The sequence below is a fragment of the Uloborus diversus genome, chromosome 3 (genome assembly GCF_026930045.1).
Source record: "Uloborus diversus isolate 005 chromosome 3, Udiv.v.3.1, whole genome shotgun sequence".
NCBI lineage: Eukaryota > Metazoa > Arthropoda > Arachnida > Araneae > Uloboridae > Uloborus > Uloborus diversus.
The window spans coordinates 14,858,014-14,882,480 of NC_072733.1; positions in this window are offsets into that span (position 1 = coordinate 14,858,014).

Consider the following 24,467-nt stretch of genomic DNA (forward strand, 5'->3'; position numbering starts at 1 on the left):
CCTGCACAGGCCTCTGAGTTGGGGAACTTTAATTTGGACAACCCTGTACTATATTGTACCTCATAGCTAGCAAATATTCAACATCGTACACAACAAGTTAAATATTTTTAATGTACCAAGAGGAGAAGATAAAAATAGTGCATTGCCATCAGCACTACCAAAAAAAAAAAAAAAAAAGAGAGGGACAAATACCAAACTGTATTTTTCACTCTTCTATTGCAAAAATTATTTTGCAGAAACTGACAGAATTGTATATTAATTACATAAAATTCTTTTGCTTTTTATAAAAGCTATCCCTGATCACTGTTCTTTCTTTTTTTTTATTCTTCGAATTGAAACGAAATTATTTTGTTTGAGCATAGTATGTTACTTTTCATGTATTGATTTATTTCATTTTGCTCTGCTTCAACTATTGCATTCAAAACAGTTATTGAAGTCAAAAGTTTCGATTTGAATTTTAAGATTGAAAAAAAAAATGAAGGGGCTTTTTGAATAATTTGCAACTCTAGTCTGAAAAATTCATGAATAAGAATAATAATAAATAAATAAATAATACTTTAGGAGCAAACAATAAAAATGAGGAAGAAACGTATTGAAGAAATAATAAATTCTCAAAAAATTTTAATTTAAAATCATTATTCCTTTTTACTTCAAAACATATTTTTAAAAAGTACAAAATTCGATAATGATTAGGATAAAGATTAATATCGTTTTCATTTATTAAAATTTGCATTACTTTGCTCTGCTCTAATTTCTGCGTCCAAAACCCGGGTCGTGCGAAGACGTGACGTTACCTCCCCCCTCGCCCCCCATACGAACAGAGAAATGAAGCTGGTTCGTTGTAACTTCAATGCACAATAGACGATCGTCTTTGTAATTTAATTGTTAATAAATGAAAAAATCTGAATTATATAGGTAGTAACTATTAAAAAACTAATAAATGAAACTTTATTATGTGTTTGCTTTTCAAAAAAAATTTTCGAAAAGAGGAATACTGTTAAAAAACTGAATTATATGTATCTGTAAAACTTCACTACACAAGATAAAAAACAAGCAATCAAAAATTAATTCAGTATGCATTTAAATCAATCTGAAAACATGTCTAAGCATTTAAAAGCACAAAAATAATCAATATTAATTAACCTAACACGTTACGTGTTATTTTTCAGATCAATAATATCAATTTTAACAGGCCAAAAGAAAAAAAAAAGATTTTAAGAGAATTGGGTTGTTTCCGAAATTTAGAAATATTTTCCTGAAAGGGCATGCTTAAAAACATAGGATTTGACCATTTTTTAATTTTTTGACAAAGTTTAATATTCTTTAAAATTATTTTAATCGGTGAGCAGATTCAATTTCCTTTTCTACGCTTCTGCACATGACATCACAAGTGATGAAATGCCATTCACTGATGCCATTAGCGCAGAGCGCAATATATAATTCGCTTCTGAATTATCAAAACCTAAACACACGCTAGACAGCAAGTGTAAACATTCAGCGCGCCAGTGAAGTGCGTGCCAAAGTTCATCACCTCTGGCTTCATAAAGACCACGTCTTATTTGAAAAATCGGACATTTTGAAAAATTAAAAATTAAATGTCTTGAAAATAAAAGATTTTCGTGGCTCCATGTTATTTCTTTTTCGTTCTTTTAACTTCAGTGACTAAAAGTAGTACTTTTGACTGATGGAAACAACCCCATTAGGAAAAAAAGCGCGTGAATTTGACAAACAAAGATAGAAAACGGTAAAATTGATATCTGGTTAATGTTATAAAATATTAAATTAAGAAGGTTTATTCCCCCATATTCCATGCGGGGAGAGATATCTACCTAGCTTGGCACTAGCAATTTGTTTGATATCTTCTTAATTTATTTTTTGAGCGTCATTATTTTCATGGCTAAAATGGCAAGTAGTGTTAATCTGCTCTGCCTCATTATAATAAACACAAATATTGTTTTATGAATGTCAGCATCTTTTGCAAGCTGTTACAGTCACTCAGGCCTGATTAAGGCACAGGACTACTAGAGCCTAGGCCTGGGGTCCATCTTCTTAAGGGGCCCCGAATTTTTTAAAAACCTGTGCACAGCATTAAACAATCATGTATTTTTGTGAAAATGAAAAAAAAAAATTATGTTTTAAGTAAATGTTAAACATTATTTTGCGTTGACTTAAAGTGATAGAATAGACGGGGGGGGGGGGGGGCTTCCAAAGCATTGTAGGCCTTATCCTCACTTTTAGTTAGTCAGTCCCTGCAGTCACTGGCACTGGTCTAGTTTAAAATTCTGAGTGGTATCATGAATGTAAAAATAAATCTTTCATTTTTGTATTCTTTATTAATTTTTTAATTTTACTTCAAAGTGATTTTATTTTGAATTAGTTAATGATGTACAGCTCAAAATAAATTTTTCTTGTGTCGGATTTTTCAAAGGGGGGGGGGGTGTCTCAATAAACCGTATTAATTTTTTGTGTAAACAATTTTGAAGTAATTTACTTGTGAGTAAAATATTGATGTTTAATTCAAAGTCAATTTTCTTGTTGTCGGAATTCTGGGAGTTGAGGGTGGGTGATTCAGCAAAGATACACACCTCTTCCTCTTCTGAAGATCAAAATAAGAGCACCTTTATTTTCAATAAACAACGGCAAACCACGCTGCACTCCTATCCCCTTCGTTTCGACTACTTCAGAAACGGTTCTATTGTAACGCGTCTTTCCAAAATGCGGGCATCTGAGTAACGCGCGGTCGCCAAACAGCATTTGGGCTACGCTTGTAGTGCTTTTCCCGGCAGCTGGAAAACCCGTTCAAGGGTTGCACTGCAACTCTGCCAAGTGAGAATATTCGCGAATCGTTTCCCGTGAACGAAAACGTGAAGAAATCAAGAAATGTTGACTCTGTCGACGAAGTTGGAAGTAAATTCGTGGTATATTTTGTTTCTTTATTCAACATAACTTACATTTACTATTTTTATTTATATAATTATGTATATTTATAAAAAATTTTACGTGTACACCAAAGACAAGGTTTCAGCTTCTTTTAAAGGGCAGTTTTCTTATCATAATCTCATGCAAAATCGTATTAATTGTTTGAGAATCATGCCAAAAAATGCCTATGTTTAAATGGAGATTGAAATCGCTACCTGCATAAAAGTTACCTATTTGTAATGAAGTAATTATTCAGGGGTTTACTTGTAAGAGTAAATCTCTTGGTGTTCAAATATAGTATATTTGAACATATATATTTAATATATACAGTGGCGGATCATCGATAAAAATTTGACAGGGCGGGGGGTCACAAAGTAAATTTTGAAAGATTTATATATTAACATATTAAAAGTAAATATTAAATATTTGTAATGAAACAACTAATAATATTAATTAATTGTTATAATAGTGATAATTAAACATACATAAGAGACAAAAAAAAAAAAGATCCGAAAAAATTTAACCGATCAAAAAAAAAAATTAACCGAACAAAATCGCCAGTAAAAGGCTTACCTACCTCAAGCTTATCATTGTAAAAGCCTCACCTCACCTAGCCTCAGGCAAGTAGTGTCAGTACAAAGAGGTAAATATAAATATGTCATTCCCGGGAATCGAACCCGAGTTCAACAAAAGATGTTCTAGGGATTTATTTCCGATGCGCTAACCACATGACCAAGAATATCTACTCATTCATTTTTAAAAATGAATCTAATCTTTTAGATGGATACTCGATGTACGGAGGACAGTGTGGTGATGACTGGGACTGGTATCCTATTTGATGGAGTTCTTTTGGGTTTTCTGGAACATTTAACTATTTATATGTTTATACTTATGTTGTTGATCTTTCAGAATGTTGGGTTTTCTGGCATATTTAACTGTTTATATGTTTATACTTATCTTTCGGTGTGTTGGGTTTTCTGGAACATTTAACTGTTTATATGTTTATACTTATGTCGTTGATCTTTCGGAATGTTGTTTTTTCGTCGTCTTCGTTTATACTTATGTTTTTATAGTATGAAGTCCTGCGGACCAGTGTATACAATGCTTTGTGAATGCGAAATAAAGGGAGATATCCCGATGACCGGTGGAATGTAGATTGCCTAGATATTTATCTAGCTTTCTTTTCTGTCGGTTTCCAGGTCTCCTAACTATCTACAAGCTCTTTACAATCAACAATTTGTTATTTTGAAAGAAGACAAGAAATAAGACAAGGTATGTATACATTTGCTTTGCGGTAAGCCGCTGCGTTTATTTTGGAACACTGAAGTTAAAAAAATTAAATTTCCAGGAAAACACTTCTTGATCCTTTAATGATTTCTGTAATTTGAAATTGTTTCTTATAACTCGGTGTTCAGCATTTAGTTCATGCCGGAGTTGTGTCCATTTGCGATCAAAAAGATATAATGCAGGTGCTGTTTTTACTTGGGTTCTGCGATAAAATTCGAATACTTGTCTGTCTTTACTTTGCATAGTGCATCTGAGGGAGCTGTAGATCATTTCTGGATTCAGATGCCCCTTGACTTACATGTAACAATGTCATCTGAAAAGAAAAAAGTATTCACTCAGGTGAATTGTCCATTTCTGGTGTACTGTTCACTTTTGTTGAATCGTCTATCTCAGGGGCCGGGCTATCATCAAACATGTTAGGGTCATCCAGGTGTGGTAGATTATTTCTAGTTGTAGTTTTGGCGTTCAACACTCTGCTTCGAATTTGTCTAGGGGAACCCTGGTCAATAGGCTGTTTCGGAGCATTGTTTTCGGGTCATTATTCTACTTTGAAAACTGTTTCAATTATTTCCTGCACGTGAATCCAAGTTACATTATATTGAAAGTCGGTTTTAATTTATACGTCTCCAAAACCAGCCGATGCGGCAAAATGTTTAAGAAAATACATTAATGCTGACACTGGAGGTACGCATTCCTAGGTAAATGTTAAAATTCTATATTTTCATAATTCTTCCTCCAATTTATTGCTGCAAATACTTTTAAGAGCAATGCAACTTAAACTACAATTAATCTTTAAAAGCATACCATCATTAGTCTTTTCAATTTTTATAACGAAAAAAAAAGAAAACTAAGTGGTTTATTGACCTGTGCGCTCCCCCCCCTTTTTTTTGCGCCCTTAAACCTGTGCACCTTTTGTTTCCCCGACCTCAAAACTTGTGTGCTCCCACTTTGTTTTACGCCTTCGAACCAGTACACCCTTGAGAGTCAAGGTTGACACCCTCAAGGAACCCAGTCGGCCCCTGCAAATACCAGAACACCAATTGAAACAGTGAGAAGCAAAAGTAACAAGTGGCAAAATTAAAAATTTGGATCCCCAGGCAGTGAGATTGATTCCCATCCTGGATGCAACTTCCTTCCCGGTGCTGTAAATTGTCCTTCACAGTGCATCAAAAACAGAATGTATCTCTCTTGAAGGGCACGAGTTCATAAACCGTCTTGTGAGACCTAGTACATACAAGTAAAAGTGTTTTAAATAGTCGCACGTCTGTTGACAATGATCCTAATTCCGGTCAACATTGGACTGCAAACAATTATTTCCAATTATTGTACTTTCTTTTATATGGTGATGCGAACTTTCTTTTTCAAAACGTCTAAAATACGCTGTTAATCAAGAGCGGCATCAGGCTAGGCAATGCAGGCAACTGCTTAGGGTCCTGCTATGTGTCATTCAAAAAAACCTATTTTGTGAAATGTAAATACATAGTCGTATAATATGCTAGGTTTATCTTCTTAAGATAAAATTAACAATAAAAAATTATTAAATTAAAACAAAAAACCCGACTGCATAAAAACCGAAAAAACTAAAAAGAAAAATGTATAAGCCCAGTAGTTTCGAATGTTATTAAGTATTACTGAATAACTACACCGTTGAAATAGTTTTATAACCGTACACAGATGAGACAAATCATAAATTTGAAAGCAGAATAGAAGGATCAACAGTCGGGGCTTATTCGAATTTTACGGGCTTCCTTGAATCAGAAAGGAATGGGCCCAGACTGTTGATCCTTCTACTCTGCTTTTGAATTTATGATTTGTCTTATCTATGTAGGGTTATTAAACTATTTAAATGGTGTAGTTATTCAGTAGTACTTAATAACATTCTAAACTACTAGCCTTATACATTTTTCTTTCTAGTTTTTTCGGTTTTTACACAGTCAGGTTTTTTGTTTTTATTTATTTATTTATTTATTTTTTGACACTTTTTAGTTAATTTTCATTGACTTAGTTATTATGATACGGTACATTTCGCAATCTTGTCATTTCATTGAGAGAGTTTGTTTGTATCGTGAGGTCTATTAAATAAATTGCAGTGGTCTAAACTACTGATAATTAGTCCCTCTAGGGACTTAACTCCGCTTAAAGCTACATGTGCTTGACTTTCGGCAAAAATGCGCGAACTTAAGTCAACCACAGCACAGCTATATAAACTGCCTGTATAACTCATGATGACCCAAAATCGGAAATGTCGTCAATCAAATCTTTCTCGCAAAACTAAAAAAGCCTGTTGAGTAAGTATTTGTCCTGAAACTCAGTCCCCTGAATCATGACAAAAACAAATGCAACATCTTAGAGATGAAAATCGAATTAGTAGACTTTCTTTCTTTTGGTGCTTATTGCACGGGTTTATTTTGATGAGGAATACAATCTGAGTGTCTTGCCTTCATTACGCATAATATACTTTTTATTACAGTACAGAATACAAATAAAGAACACATGAAAGAATTTTCATCAGAAAGAGGGGAAAGTACATCCGGAGTGAGGGTGTCTTGGCCCACCGCCTCAAGTGGGAGAAGCAATGATTTAGATCACTCCCACTGAGATCCCAATTATTAGACTTGGTAAACAAAAAAATTCAGGCAGCGAAAACTACCTGCATTTGTCGCACGCAGGTAGCCTGCGACAGTATGTAGGTAGTTCCGGAAATGACAAAATATGGCAACTGGTTGCTGATATGGTGAATTTTGATTACTGTCATGTGTTTAGTGACACTCCCAATGTTAAGACAAATCTTTTGACGTAGGAATTACCAAAATTGACCAAGGCGTCTAGCCCCTAGAACGTCACATAGGAACAGACATACATATATAGACTGATAAACACATTACCCTCCTTTGCGTCACGCACGAGCAGTCGGATAATTATGAGCTAAATTTAAAACAAATGGGGAAAAAAATTATTTGAATTCTGAAATTTTGAATTCAAATAAAGTTTTTCCCAATCACGAGCTACGACAGGACCCTAGTGATTGGAGTTATTGTGTCTAGAAATGGCTCCTGCCCCCCCAAGCCTGAGACAGTTACGTGTGTTTAATTGTGTATGTGTATGCTTGTGTGTGTGTAGACCTGCGCGAATGCACGTTGGCATGTATGTGTGTAAAGGCGCATGTGTGTATGAGCGTGCGTATGTGTAGGATATGGACGCCACCGACCAGGAGAAGCGGCTACCCGGGGGGGGGGGGACAGTGCTCAGGACCGGATTAGCTGCGCCTGCAGAGGACGGTGGGGTTGAAAAAGGAACCGGACATCAAGGATGGTCAAATGAAATCAATTAGCAATGGTGATTGCTCAAAAAAATTTTCCAAAAGCAAAACAGTATGTGGTGAGTAAGCTGAATTGATGTTTATTTACGATTCTATATACATTGATAATTTCTTTCTCCAAAGTTGAGTTTGGCATTTTGCCGAGATAGTGGCAAACACTGGAAAAAACCTGGTAAAAAATGACAACTAGGAAAATTGGCAGGATTTCAAAAAGCATACTAAAACTAATATGATTTTGTACATACTACAATTGCGACTAAAATCAGAAATTAATTAGAAATTTCCTTAATAATAAATCATTCTTTCTGATAATTTAAATTTTAAAAATGATTATTGAAATAAAACTAAATAGATTGGGAATTATGTTTCAAAGCAATTATAGAAAAATGAAATATACTACAAACTTTATAAAAAACACTTTGAAGTGAAAATTAAATTACTTCCTTGTAAATAAAACTAGCCATTTTTACCACTACGGCAAAGAAGTATTTTTACTGAGAGGGGTTTTCTCCATCTTGGCAAAACTCTGTCAATCCAACTCGATATTGATAACTGAGAGTCATGGTAACATACACGAAATGTTGTAAGTAAAGAATCCTGCATTTACCTTACATAAAAGCTTCAGAAATTAAAATAGTATATCATTGATACACATAAATAATGCAAGTTTAAAAACTAATCATGTCCCCATCCGAAATTTGTTTTCAACTTTACCGCTACGCCCGACTAAGATAAATTACTTTTTTCAAGATTTATGAAATGATCACATTTTTTTAATCTCTCATATCTTTAATGTTAAATAACTGTATGTATTATAATAAGTTGAAGTTTTGATTGTCTTTGTGTATTTGCAACATTGTAAGGGTTTATTTTTCGTTTTCTTTTTAAATGAGTGAGTAAAATAAGGTTAGTGTCAGGGTTGGAAAAAAACTGGGTTTTTAGCTTAAATTAGGTTTTTTTGGTTCAAAATGGGTTTATTTGGTTGAAACACTATTTGTTAGAAGAACAGCTTTATTTTCTGAGATTCCCAAAGACTTTGTTTATTAATTGTCAATTAATGTTAAATATTCATATTTGTACCTAATTTCATGATAATTAATTAAATAATTAAGAGCAAAAACTTGTAATTTAATTTCTCCATAAGTAGAGCTTTCTATAGCAAAAATATTTTTTGAAAATCTTTTTAACTTTTGAAAAACTATACTTAAATAGGCTTTGGCATAAATAATTAATCAGAGCAATAATTTATTATGATATTTAAAACGTAATTATATATAATCAAGAATAAATCTTGCAAATTAATTTCCTGATAATAGTTTTTTTGTGAAAAAAAAATAAAATTTAAATCATTCATTCTCAAGTACAGAGAGCAATTTGAAGTATGGATAAATGGAGCACAAGTCAAATGAACATCACATAGCTTTAAAATTCCAAAGATCATCATATAAGTAATATCACAAATCAAGCAAGTTTGGTATTGAATTACGTTTTGTTTGACATATACTTTTTGGGGTATTGAATTGTAAGAAGTACTTGGCCCATGTAATTCAAAGGAAATTAGTTGGTCAGCCTTGTACACTTAATAAGTACTCAGTAGAATAAGCTGCATTGATTTTGAAAAAAAGAAAGAAAAAACTAATTAACAAACCTAAATTGCATTAAATATAGTGATGAATTTGGAAATTTATTGATCTAACTAATCTCTAAAGCTTAGCAGATTAGTTTGCATTAAGGGTGCTCTTCACTGAGAGTCTGAAAGATTCGGATCTAATGTTAACCTACGGGGAAAGTTGGAGCTTGTTTTACAAATTCCTGTAAAGTTTTCGGATCCGTTTTTTTTTCTGAGTATTTTTCAAGACCATGTCTGTTTCTTTTAGTTTTTACTTTTTTGATGTGTCCATTCTCCGATTTTTTAAAATTCGAGAAAAAATGAATTTCTTCGAAAACGAGGTACTGTTGGACATTTCGCTCTGTAAAACATCTGCAACTCGTGCTATCGAAATTTTAAGAACGCCCTGACACGCAAAATATTTCCAGCTCTCTTTTGAGATCTTGTTTGAAATAATGCGACCATTTTTTAAACAAATATCATGTTCTAACTATTGAAAAAAATTTCAAAATACGTTCACTTTTTGCATTTGCCCCGCCCTAGAATAGTTACCTCCCCTTTTTGAGGGGTAAAAGCTAAGGCTACATCCAAATTCTTCCCCTTGCTGATAAGGATGACAGGTGAGCTGTCAGAGTAACTATTGTCTGGAACTTCCTTTGTGCAAGGAAAGAAACTTAAAAAGCAGGTTCATACAAATCCGTATGTCCGCCATTACTGGTCACGAAAACAATTGTAAGTCCCAGGGGAAAGCATTCGCCAAGGGAAAGATAACACGCCAAATTGTTGCACTCCTTTCGAAACAGCGTCCGGTTCTCCGGAAAATTCTTGGAAAGTGCCTTTGCCTTGTAAGTGTGAAGCTAGCCGTAAATAATAGGGTGGTTTCATGTGATCTTTTTTCCCAACTTTCAATAGTCTTTCTCGCTAAATTTCTTAGCGTACTGTCATAATGCTGGCATACTAATTCCGGTTGGCAAAAACAAAATGAAAAATAATTATTACTATAAATAGACATGGTACGAAGTTTCGGCTATTTCACCACAGCATCGTCCTGGCCGAATCATGAGAAGTGCTTCTGCCACTTCAGCAGATATTTTATGTTGAAATAAATAAAGATTTATGTTGTGAGTTTCATTTTACAATTGTAATTACATAAAACAGTGTCCTTTAAGTTTACGCAATTATGCCATACGATGAAATGAAGTAGATAAGTACATTTAATTAAATTGATAGTAAGTATTGAACACTTGGAACCAAAAATTGTCCAGAAATTAATTGCATATTCTTTTAACTAAACGTTTTTGGAGAAAAATAAGTTTAACCTCTCTATTCGAAGTAAATAAGTACGTAACCATTCTTTATTTTAAAATAGATTATTTGGCTGTAAGGATAATCTTTTAAAACGTTTTAAAAAGAGTCTCAAGAGAACTTTTTTCTTTTAAGTAAAAAAATGGGGGGGGGGGGGGGGGGGGGGTAAACTTTTTTCGGCTTCTTCCATAAAATATTTTCCCTTAGAGATTGTTCAAGATTATTAATAATAGTCCTGGATTATAAAACATCCTACGAATTAAGCAAAAAAAAAGTTAATTGAAAATGAATTTTTATTATTTATATTTTATAAAGCAAAATATGAAGAAAGAGACTATTCTTTGCACATCCACGTTTTATCACTTTAAAGAAAATAGTTATTTGTGATTTCTTGTTTTTTTTTTTTTTTTTTCCAAAATAAATACGTCAGCTCCGCTTAATCGGGTAGCGGACATGCAAATACCCCGCGTTTATGAACAAAATCTCCTGGAACCGAATATTTCCACGTAGACGCAATGTTAAATATCCTCGCTTAATGCAACAATTTCCCAGGATAATCGAATAATATTAATCAGCTTTAGCAAATAATTTTGTGTGGAAAAATCTTGAATAAATTAGAAAGAAATTAAGCAAGAACAATGATTGTCGTTGAAGGCGTGAAAAACAACATCCATATTCCATGAAAACGTTTTCAATGCTTTTAAAAGAACAGTGAAAGAAATTTAAAAATTTCTTTTGTCTTTGTCATTACAAAAAAAAAAGCAGTCGATAATGAAATTAAATAACGCAAATAAATATACGCACTTTAGGCGATGATGAGGAATTGATAAATATTAAATGTAAGATACGGTAGACGAGAAGGGAAAAAAAGGAGTCGGAAAAGTGTTGTCCCAAAAAGACCTTGAGTACAAGCAATTTATGGAATTTTTCAAAAAATAACGCACTGAAAAAAGGTGCCAAAACAAAGATTTCATAACTCAAGCTGTAGGTTACTTTTATATTGTAATTTCCATACGTACTTGTAACGTATTGTACTAATTGTTGAACTATTTTGCTGTTAAATTTAGCTTATTTAAAAACATTTTAGCAATAACATTTCTTTATGCAGCGATCTATTTATTATTAGTATTATGTTTTAAGACAAATGTTGTCAAATTAGAAAGGTAAATAAAATTTTCTCGCATATTCAAAAAACCCGCTTTATCGAATAATATTTCTTGGAATCGACGATATTCGATTAAGCGGGGCTAGTTCCAAAATAAATGCGTTAACTCTCTTACTAAAAGAATTTTTTCTGAAAGATAAGTAAAGTAAGAAAAAATACATGTACATAACTAGAACAATTTTAATTTGACTTCAAAAATTTCAAATTAAGTATAATGTTAAGAATATGTTATGTTACATTAAGGATCTAAGGTACTTCAATTAATGAAATTAGTTTAAAAATAAGACAGTAAGCAGGAAATGTTTTGTGACACTATACATATTAAAATATCTGTAGTACAGTATCATATTGCATGCATTTATTATGAATTCAAGTATTCATGGCTAAAAATTAAAGAAAAGAAGCAGCCGAAGCTTCGGTCAGCACTGGGCCGATGCTTCGATGTTTGGCGCTTCGGTTAAACTGCACTTCCGCGTTTTAATTATTAGCAGTAACAATGAAATAAAACAGTAATTAAAAGGCAGGGGCGGATACAGACAGTTTTTGGGAGGGGCCTCGAAAAGTAAAAAGAAAGTAAGTCCCCTTCATGGGAACTTTTTTTATTTAAAAAATTTCTAGACCGGGATCCCTCGCCCTTTTTCGTTATTCACGACTAACAAGCTAATTTTCCGTTAGTAGCTTCATTTTGTCGAGACGCCCAACATTAGCCAGTACAAAAATTTTGTACGTGGTAGCTAACAGGGGTATTAAGGACATAGTTTGTTGATTTGGCGGTTATCGAATATTTATAACTAACTGGTTTTTTTATTATAATTCTCATAATAATTATCTAAATTAGCCGAAAAAAAATTGTCCTACAAAATGCACGATTTGATCAAAGATGTCCCACTTTTGCAAAATGTACTATTTACGAAGACATGAAATATAATTACTAACCAGATGAATTTTTTTTTGGTCAGTTAGTTAATATTTATATAATTTAAAACACACATCGTCCTACAAATTGCGTGGTATGCTTTTCTGGTTCGACACTCCAAAGTTGTCAATACCACAGGACCATTTTTTTTTAGTAACCGTAGGAAACTAATATCACGTGATAGATTAGTGTGTTTTGTACCCAAATAAAACAATGTCCTACGAGAAAACAGGTATATATCCCTAGTCCTACAATAATTGTTATTTTCGTTTTCCTATGTGAAACATAACGTAAAGTGAAAATATATTTATTGAAATAAATCAACTTTATTATCTTATATAAACAAAAATTTTTTTTTACTTTTACACAAAAAAACACAAAAAAAAATAATTCGTCATCGTCGCTGCTAATATCACTCTCATCTTCATCAGTATCTTCTTCATTTAGATTGCATTAGAATGCAAATTCAGGTTCCTCTCCCCCTCCTAGGCGATAGGGCACCCCTTAAGTGTGACGGAGTACCCATCCAAAATAAAAGCCCTCAAAAAAGAAAGAAATACCCCTTGAAAAAACTGCCTTAAAATTTCCAATGACGCAATTTGCGCCATGAATCCCCCCCCCCCGTCTGTGTACTCCAGTTAATTAGAATGTTTTTCTGTGAGAGTTTATTATTTTACTATTATAGAGTGGTTTCTGCGAGTTTTAAGTTTTTTTTTTTTTTAAGTAATAGAAATTATTTTTATTGGAAAAAAAATGATTTTTCGTCCCCCCCTCTTTCCCCCAAAACCCGACGCGCAAAATGCTGGGGCTTTTTACCCCCTTTTTCCTGGAAAGGTAAGAAGTAATTTGCAACAGGTTTCAACTTTTTTTTTTTTTGGATGTTTGGGTTTGGCCATTTTTTGGCCTAATTTTACTGTACTATGTGCATTATACTCCAAATTTTTTAGAAAAATATGTAAAGCATAATGTACTTACTAAAATAATTGTTTAAAAAAATAGCAATAATTTTATCATGAAAATACTCCAGTTTTTTTTTTTTTTTTACATAATTGCGTGAAAACTTCTACTTAAATTATTTTTCATATATTTTAAAAATAAATGAAAAAATAGTCAATCGATTTATCTTTTATAGTATAAATATCTTGATTTCACTCTAAATTCTTTATAGCAAAAGGAATGATACCTGATTATGTCGTCATTCCAATTTTCCGGTAGTACGACATACCGGTAGTACGTAGAAAATTTCGACAAGAAACCAAAATATCTTGAGAAAATTTCTTGATTTCTTCGCGTTTCTCTCGAAAGCGAGGGTTGTCGCACAATATATTGCATAAAAAACACTCCATTATTTTGTAGCAATTCACAAAGTAATTGATATTATTTCAGAGCGATAAACACGTGGTCAACATTAAATAATTTAGCACGGTTAAGGGGGGAACCTCGTTGATAAAATCTTGAATTTTGTAGGACAAATATTTTTTCGGCTAATATCAATAATTATTTTGAGAATTTAAAAAATAAAACCCAGTTAGTAATAAATTTTTTATTATCATCAAATCAACATATTATATACCTGCCACAGCCGAGCATTTTTGCAAAGGAAACTGTTGGGCGTCTCATTGAAACGAAACTACTCACGAAGATTCAACTTGATAGTAATTATTTTTATATTTGGGGTTTGTACCTCAACTTTGGAGTGTCGGACCAGGAAAGCATACCACACAGTTTGTAGGACAATGTATGTCTTAAATTATATAAATATTAACTAACTGACCAAAAAAAATTCAGCTGGTTAGTAATTATATTTCATGTCTTCGTAAATAGTACATGTTGCAAAAGTGGGACATCTTTGATCAAATCGTGCATTTTGTAGGACAATTTTTTTTTTCGGCTAATTTAGATAATTATTATGAGAATTATAAAAAAAAAACCCAGTTAGTTATAAATATTTGATAACCGCCAAATCAACAAACTATGTCCTTATTACCCCTGTTAGCTACCACTTACAAAATTTTTGTACTGGCTAATGCTGGGCGTCTCGACAAAATGAAGCTACAAACGGAAAATTAGCTTGTTAGTAATGAATAACGAAAAAGAGCGCGGGATCCCGGTTTATTCCCGCGCGGACCCTTTAAAATGTTTTTAAAGATCTCTTAGAGCCAATTAAACTACTTTTAAGTACATAAAATTACGTACTAACTCATTTCGGATGTAGTGGTAAAATATTTTTAAAAACAATTTAAGCTGATTAACTATTAACTGACATAAAATGCTCAGTAATACATAGAATCATTTTCATAATGCTTAAAAAAGTGGTTATATATATATATAAAAAAAAGAATTATCTTTTTTATTTTAATTTACTAAAGAATTAATGAAGAATTAATAAACAAATCGTGAAACTATCTACCCTTGACTTCGAAATTCGTAAGTCTCTGCCGACTGCAATATTACTCTCATAGCAAACCAACGTAATTTTATTAAAATTTGTTTCTTGCGTAGGTATGTGTGTTTTAAAAGAAATAATTTAAAATTGTGAATACTGTTATGAAGAAATCTCTTTATATTAAAAAAAAAAGTAAGGTCAAAGAAAATTTCGAAAGGAAGTCTGTGGCGGGACAGCGTCAAGGAGACCCTAAAGCACCTACACACCTACAGCTTTGAAATTTTGTACGAAATTACTTAGAGTCCCGCTCCGGTGGTTTGCTCCTACGGTTTTGTTTTTTAAAATTCTAATTAGTTTTTCTGTAATTAATTTTTTTGTATATATAAATATTATATATAGTTGGAAAGGGTAGAATGTTCCGCGTTCTACGCAATTTGTTTCAATGCTCTAACGTAATTACGGCGCTAGTTATTATTTTTAGCTCGTTTAGGCTAAGCTAAAATTTAGGCACTACATTCTTCATTAAATTTATCAGTAAAAAGTGAAGGAATTATCGCACAGGTTTTTTTTTTTTTTTTTTTTTTTGGACACCATTGGAATTAGTAGCTTTTTTTACTCCAGATATAACTCGACCTATGATCGAAAAACTTAGCTTCTAGCTCCAAAGAAGAAAAAGTTACAAGCAGTTTTTATCAAGTTCGAAAAATCTCATTTCCATTCAAATTATTGATGCTTTATTTGTCGTTGCCATAGTTACGTCTTTTGTTTGATTCATTTGTTTCTTCTTTCTTAATCCCAAATTTTAAGTTTGTGATTTTAACGGAAAATCTTAGGCTCAACTCAATTCAAGCCCCGAGCTAAGGAGCAAAATATATTACTAGAGATCATGATTATGAACGCGATTTTTCAAACGTATACATTATACAACTGCAGTTTTGCAATGCGCAGGAGCCTCCTAACTAGTGAAGTGCCGGATCGTTAAAAAAGTAGATCCGCGGATCCGGATCATTAGTGTCAAGATCCACGGATACGGATCTCAATTTGTTTTGCCCAATTCAACTATCTAAGTGCTTAATTTTTTACGAAAGGTATTCCCGTCAGAATAATAACACTGCTTCTTCAAAAAATATCATCTACGGCGAAAATATAATCAAGACTATGATTTACTCTTTAAAGGAATCTCCGTTAAAATTGAGGGAGAGTTGGAAGGAACGGATCAACGCTGCATTGATGCCTAAATAGAACGTGAAGAAGTATTTCTAGCTTCCTCGGTAAATGTAGGATACAGGAGCAAGAGTGTAAAGCTGCTACTGGACAGGCTAGAAATAATTTTTCGCATTTTATTTCAGCATAAATGCAGCACTGACCCATTCCACCCAACTTACTCCGACCGACAGAATAACAGAGACGAGAAAACCTTTACAAACAGTTAATAGAGAATTTAGTTTCGCTTTTTGAAGAATGCCGAGAAAAACCAAAATGAAGAACAACACAAACCCCAAATCAATAACAGAAACTAATGTTTAACTAAAAATTAAAAAAAAAAAAAAACATTTCCTAGAGGGCCGACCCGATATTAAGATGGATTTTGCGGGTCAAAACACACATTGTTAACAAATATGAACTGACAGCGGATAGAAATTTTAAATCATTGAACTTTTTCTCCTTACCGACTATGAAATAGCTACCGATCACGCGTATAAAGGCTGTGAATTGCATTTAAAAAATTTTTTTACAAGATTATAGCTTTTACTGTGTATAACTTGGAAGTTTCAAACAAATATCAAATGTAGAAAAAATTAATTATTTCAATTTGAGGCAAATATTTTTAACGTACGGGTAAGTTTTTACTACCATAATTCTGAAAAACCATCTTAATATCTCCGGTTTTGCAACGGGTGGTACAAATTGGCATCTGAAATGATACCTTATAATTTAAAAAGGGAATAAAACCTAATCTTAACGGAATTTAAGAGTCTTTTATTCAAATATTTAAGAATTTTTAGAATAGAAAAGATCCGTTTAAGATCCGTCAAAAAGTAGCGGATACGGATACAGATCTTTACTTTCCCTTGGATATCCGCGGATACGGATGTCCGGAACATCACTACTCCTAACCCTTATCGCTCTGCAATTTAGTAGAAATTATTTTGAAACCCGGGGAAGGGATGTTTTTTGTTCCAAAGAGAGCTCATAATGCATTTTTAACCTGTTTTTTTTTTATTTATTTTTTATAATTGACGTTTTAAATCGTTGCGAATCAAATAAGATTGCGAAGCAACCTTCGGGGCTTGGTCAGCGTTAGCGAGCGGGGGGCAGAGCTCCCTAGTATATTGAAAAATAGTTAATGGTATTGTTAAATTATTCCCGGGAGGGGGAGGCTCGGAACCCTGTGCCCCCACCCTAAAGTCCCTAAATGTCATAAAGTTAAAGTTTTGTCAAAAACATTTCATGACTTATGTGCCATTTTAAAATTTTTAAATAATGCAGGTTTTCGAGCATTCTGTGATTTAGTTTATAAGCACTTTTGCAAGCTTTTTTCTTTTTCACTAGCATTTGAAATTCGAACACAAAAACTTTTAGAGCAGATAATGGTACACAATCCTCTCTTGAAGCGAAAATTTTTTATTCAAACAAAAATAGAATAGGTAGCAAGTAAATATGTTTTAAATTTCAAACAGTTTCGTAAATCGTAGAAACTGGACACACGTGCTTTTTTTTTCTCTCTTTTCTTTTCACACACCCCTGCTTAAGAATGGGCAACCCTTTAAGACGCCAAGAATTCGCCAACTTCATTTTCAATAGTAGAAACTTTTAAAAGAGTGAGACCACGGAGTAGGAAGAAGGAGAGAAATGTCCTACGGGATTGCTAGTGTAAAAGTGGCAACGTTTGTTCACTATTTCCAGAGGGCGCTGTATGTGCACCGCTCCCGACAATCGCAGCAGATCAATGTAAATGATGCTAAGTTTCTCATTTTTTTTAGAGGCAGCTATTAAAGCAAAAAAAGAAAAAAACTACTGGAAATTGGTTGTAATGAGGGGACAATATAGTGGACGATGTACGGCTTTCGTCCACAGAAAGTTAGCGCAGTATTTTGATGGAAAAATTTATTTTATTTTTCGTCACCAACTTGCCGAATTCGTCTGCTATTAATATTGCGCTGTGCGATGTTTTATTTTTTACGAGTTGGAATGTTTCTATTCCTGTAAATAATTGACGAAATGAGAATGTAGTAGAATTAATTACGTAAATCCTTTTTATAATTAGTTGTAAATTTCGTGACATGTTTCGAGAACTAATTAAAGGGGCATTCCACGGTATTTGTGACATTTATGTAGAGTCCGTAACGTGACCTTTTTTGCCATAACTTTTTAATTTACTGTTTGATTAGCATATTGTTTTATTTTGATCTTTTCCTACCAACACACCAGCTCAAATTAAAATAATTTGCAAATCAAACGGTAAATTAAAAAGTTATGGCAAAAAGGTCACGTTACGGACTCTACATAAATGTCAAAAATACCGTGGAATGCCCCTAAAGCGAAATAATTTTTTGCTTTCACGACCTTCAACAGCTAAAAATAAATGTTAATGTTCTATTCACTTAACTTCAAGCTGATATTAGTTATAATAATTTTATTCATGTGTTTACTCACTGCTTAAACAGATTGCATTTTTTCGACAACCAAATGTAAAAAAATCGCGAAACCTTATTCATTCAAAAAAATTATACCTTGGAACGCTTTTTTGAGATAGTTTGTGGGGTTTTCTGTTGAAAATAATCATGTGTATTTTTTAAATGAAAAAGGTTTCCCGATTTTTTTCCGATTTGGTTGTAGAAAAAAAATGCAATAATAATAAAAAATAATGATAACAATTCTGTTTAAGCAGTGAGTAAACACGTGAATAAAATTATTACAATCAATATCAGCTTGACGTTAAGTGAATAGAACATTAACATTTATTTTTTTCTGTTAAAGGTCGTGAAAGCAAAAAATTGTTTCGCTTTAATTAGTTCTCGAAGCATGTCACGAAATTTACAACTAATTAAAAAAAGTATTTACGTTATTAATTCTACTACATTCTCATTTCGTCAATTATTTTCAGGAATAGAAACATTCACACTCGTAAAAAATAAAACATCGCACAGCGCAATATTAATAGCAGACGAATTCGGCAAGTTGGTGATGAAAAATAAAATACATTTTTCCATCAAAATACTGCGCTAACTTCCTGTAGACGAAAGCCGTACATCGTCCACTATATTGGTCCCTTATTACAACCAATTTCCAGCATTTTTTTCTTTATTTTGCTTTAATAGCTGCCTCTAAAAAAATGAGAAACTTAGCATCATTTACATTGATCTGCTGCGATTGACGGGAGCGGTGCACATACAGCGTCCTCTGGAAAAAGTGAACAAACGTTGCCACTTCTGCATAGTAAAGATTTATCTCCTTCCCTTTAATCTCCCTGAGTGAGACTTAATGGGAGAAGAACAGGAAAAACAGCTTGGTATTTTCAAACTTCTTTCACTCCTCAAACTCCACAGGAGGTATGACTGGAGCTCTTCGACTGCGATAAGCGCTATTGTTTGCTCCCCCTAGTCCCTCGGGTATACCAGAAGTGTGGAAGAGTTTGGACGACACCAAAAGCTAATGGGGTGTAAGATTTATTACCCTCTCATTAGTTCCCCTCAATGACCTCCGCTGGACGTCCTTTCTTCTTTCCTCTTTTCCTAAGGCTTTCGTGAAGAATCAAGTGCTTTTGAAAGTGAATCCATGTAGATGCGTGCTATTAGCTGTTAAATTCGCAACATCTGCTTTTTTTCAAATTTGTGGTTTGAAAAGAAATAGATTTGAAAGGAATATTTCTGAGTCAAATTGTTTATTTACAATATAATGAACATTGTTACAATGCTGTCGAATGCGAAAAGTTGACATTTTTCCCTTCCAGTAGAAAAATATTTTTATATATAGATTAAATCGTATTCCAGATACTGGGTATTTTGCATCGTTTTACATGTGTTTTATGTTACTACAAATGGTACACACATAAAGTGCTTTCCACAGCTCAACAAACATTTTTGAAAATTATTTGTGTCTTTAAGAGCCAGACTCGTCAAATTTCTTTAGAAGGTTTGGGAGGTGGAAAATTCAATAGCGGAAAACATTCCGTACACCAACATACTCATTAAATACATAGAAAATCATGAAAAGTATATTAGCAATTTAATATGATTCAGTTAATGTAAAAAACACACCGTGGTAGAATTACTAAGCATTGTATGTATTAGTTTTAATGACGTTTTCAGCCTTATGTTGCCGACAAAGCTAACTAAAATGTGAACAATATAGAATGGGGGTTACAAGTTTTCACTGTTTTCTATTTTCATTCTCAGAAGCTAGATCAACATTTTAATACAATGTAGAAAAAATTAATTACAGGCATAAAGGTTTTCAGGTCACATAAGCACCCCCCCCCCTTAAAAAACATCATTAAATATCGTCTTAAATTTCGTTTTTATGGCTTTAATTTCAAAAAATTTCGGGAAGGGAGTTTGTGAAAAGTCCTTCTTTGACCATAAAAAAAAAAAAAAAAAAAGTCGTCTAAAATTGCATTTTTGGATTTCAAAAACCTGCATGTCCCCAACGTTAATAAAGATGGCCTACAATCATGTTTATAACACTTTAAAAATTTTGCCTCCCCCCCAACATCACACTAAGACTGCGTTTTTAGACTATTTCGAAAAATTCCGGGGAAAGCTTCCGAACTCCCCGTTTCCTAACAGAATTGAAGAACCTGAAATTGTGTTTTTGGCGTTTCAAGTTCAAAAATTTGCTGGTGGAAGATCACAGGACCTCTTACTTATTTCCAAATACTACCAGAGATCGTCTAAAAGTGCATTTTGAAAATTTTTATTTTCGAGAAAATTAAAAGGCATAGCCCCCAAACAGAGTGCTTGGGAAAATAGGGAGTATTTCTGAGTAAATAGTATGCTTACGATAAAGATCATGTTAATTAAATATAGAAATGGTTCCCTCTCCTAAACAAGAAGCTAAATCCTTTCTCTCGCTGTATTTACATATTACTAGGAGTCAATAGAATAGAAAATGTGGGATCTCAAAAAAGATTTTTGTTCTATACGAATGAAAATTACTTGATAATCATTGGATTAGAACATTCATTTTATTCTGTGACTGAAGACAGGATACGATAATTTTTCGGCACAGAAGTGCGTAACACAGAACTTAAAAGAAAAAGTTTGTCTTGTTTGTTTTTTTTTTTTAATTGTGAACCCTTACTTGTACCTATAATTGCTTTCCTAAATGTAAGCTGTTCATTTTCATTTTTGTTTCAACTTTATGTATTTCCTGCAAATCTGTTTCTTGCCCTTTTTTTTATTTTTTATTATTGATTCATTAAATGCAAGATGCATGAAAACGAGGCAGAGCGATAAAAACTTTAAAATCTGGCAGAGCGAGGCGTTGAGATTTTTTTCATCTAAGTATTTCGAGATTTTTTTTTTCTTTTCAGGCAGATATACATGTAGGTAATATTTTCGTGCCTTCTGAGAAAAAGGACAACCCTTAATATTTATTATGACAACTAACGAGGATCAGACACCAACAAGACTCATTAGAAAATTTTAATAAAAACTCAATGTGTTGAAGTAGAAGCACTATATACACTGTATGACCAAAAGCATTGGGACACTTTCAAAAATTCAGATGTTTAGGGATTTCTCGAGAAATAATAGACCAATTGCTCTATAATTTGTTTCGCATAAAATGTATACTCTAGTTGTCATTTTCCAATAAAAATTAAGTCTGCTATTCATTTAGGGGACCGACAACAAATTGAGTAAAAAAGTTTTTTGATAATTTTTCATTGCAAATTGCTGGGAATAAGCTATAATTTTCAGAAATGAGTTAAAAATCTATCAAAAACTTATTTTTATATTTTTGTGAAAATATCTCTTATACCCATGGAAATATAAGCATTTCTTTCAAAAATGCAAAATTTTTTTGAAGGTTTTCGCCTTATATTACGCAGAGTATTTCGTCAAACGTTACTAAACTTTTAAAATATTTGACAGCATTTTAGAGAAACATAATAATAAAATTTAAAGTTAAAATATTGAAAATTTGTTGAAATATGAACAGTTAAAGCTATTAATTTTTCACTGCGCAGACACGAAAGATAGCAATTTATAACGTTCATAATTCAAAGCTCAGATACATCCTACAATCCATGAAAAAAATTCCACCGCAATTTCTTTAAATTTTAAAAAGTTATCAGCAATCTAATGAGCCGAATTTCTATAATTCTAGGATAGGCGACGAATGGTAAGGAATTGTGAGCAAACTGGCAACACTTTCCTGCCATCGTTATAGAGTGATTCATGATAAGAACAGATTATTTGTTGCTGGTCCCCTAAATGAATATCAGACTTAATTGTTATTGGATTTGACGTCTGGAGTATACTTTTCATGAGAAAAAAATTACAGAGCAGAGAGCAATTGGTCTTTTATTTTTTGAGAAATCCGTAAAATTGTGAATTTTTGAAAGTGTCCCAATACTTTTGGTCATATAATGCATGTAATACCTCATGTATTTTGCCGAATTTAGTAACTGGGAATCTGAGACTCTAAAAGTGCTAGGTTTAGTTTTATTGCAAAATTTCAACGCAAGATAGTTTACAAACATTGAGAGTGGGGGAAGGAGTGATTTTTGCCTTTGAGCTTGGAGCAGGGTGAGCACCCTTGCATACAAAGATCAGAGAAAAATCTTTAATTTTTCAAATTCAGGAAATCCTTATCCGTAGCCGTCCGCGACTTTGCCGTTGTTATGCTCAATTTGAAAGAACTTTCACCATAACAACCCCTTGAGAAATGCTATCGTAGCCTTCTCATCTGCATATAGTACTTAGATAAATAAATAAATATTTTTTCAAAAAGAAAAGGATTCAAAGATAAAGATTAGGGGAATTTTCTGGTCACCAGTGGTGAGAAAAGGCATTTATAGTAGCCACATTTTTTTCTAGTCGCCACTACATTTGTAAAACAGGTAACTAACCAACAAAGTAGTATTTAATTTAGCACTAAAATATAAATATTATCAGTTCAAATAAAGGTTAATGTAAGTAATTAGTGGCATTAATGTTTATTGTACAATCAAGTATTAACTATGCAAAGAGGATCTAGTTTCATTTTTAAGAATGTTTTCTGCTAACTCGGATGGGGTTGGGGAGAGTGGCAAACAGGCAGAGGAAGTGAAAGAATTTCGCCAACCGATAACTAGTTAGTCCCCACTTTTATTCGGCACTCGATTTTTCAGATTTATTAAGTAGGATCATCCATTTTTAAAGAATATTTTTTTGTTAGAATTTGGAGTTCATTTCGTTAAAATTCAGTGTGGTCATGTAGGCTATCTTTTTTTTTCTTTCCTTTTTTGATATTATCAATTTTCAATAACGAACATTTTTCTAAAAATAAAACGAATTTATAAATTTATTTATTGCAAATATTCATTCATTCGTTAATTTTTCCTAGATGAGATCAGGAACCGTATTAATGGGGAAAAAAAATCTTCGTTTCAAAAATTAATTTTAGTGCGAATGCAAATAAATTAATATCACAAGCGGGATTGCAAAATGCCGCGCCTTTTACACTGAGTAATTTTTCTTTTACCTATGTAGTCAAGACTCAAGAGGGAAAGAACTAGAATTTCCTTGGAAGGGTCTGTAAAAAGCTGCGGTTTCATTTCGCCGTCAGCTATTACCTCCTTCGACTACTCTGCACAGCAGGGGAGCGTCCGGTCTGTCCCCCTGCAAAATGTGACAGGTCACATGATCCACACTTTCATCGGCCACCGCTCGTTCTATTGGTTGTTGAAGTGTCAATCACTTCACTGATGAACATTGCTTTCGTTTAAAGAAAAAGCCCATTTTCAAGCGAGATCGTTTTTCTTCCCCACTGAAGAGCAGCCTTAATTCAGTTTTACATTTTCCAACAATTTGTAAAATTTCTGAAAACATTTTGGCCAAACAACCCTGGTTAGGAAAGTGGAGATTTTAAACACTGAAATTTAAGACTGCAATAATAAAGAAAAAATATAGCACATTTATTTTGTGAAATGCATACAAATATTAATACATATTCATAATATAACTCACCTTGTGGGATTTGTAGTCTTGCTAAAAGTAATGTATTCTGTGTTAGTTATGTTTTGAAATTTTTTCAAGAATGATTTTTTTTTTTTTTTTTCACAATTTATCGATGATCATAAACAAATTTCGGCTCTCCTCTGATATGCCCCCCTCTTGGCGAGATTTTAATTTTTCGCTCGATACGAAAATCGCCAATAAGGCGATAACTTGGCAACCCTGGTTTTGCAACTTGAACGCTGGAAAGTAGTTTCTCGAAGTTTGTCTTTTTGCACGTGTATGTGTGGTAGGAGGTAGGTGCTCATATGTTTCGCTCTTAGGGAGATTTTAAGTTGAATACTCTAAAATAAAGTTTCAATTCAAACTTTATTTTAGAGTATTCTTTTTCTTGTTG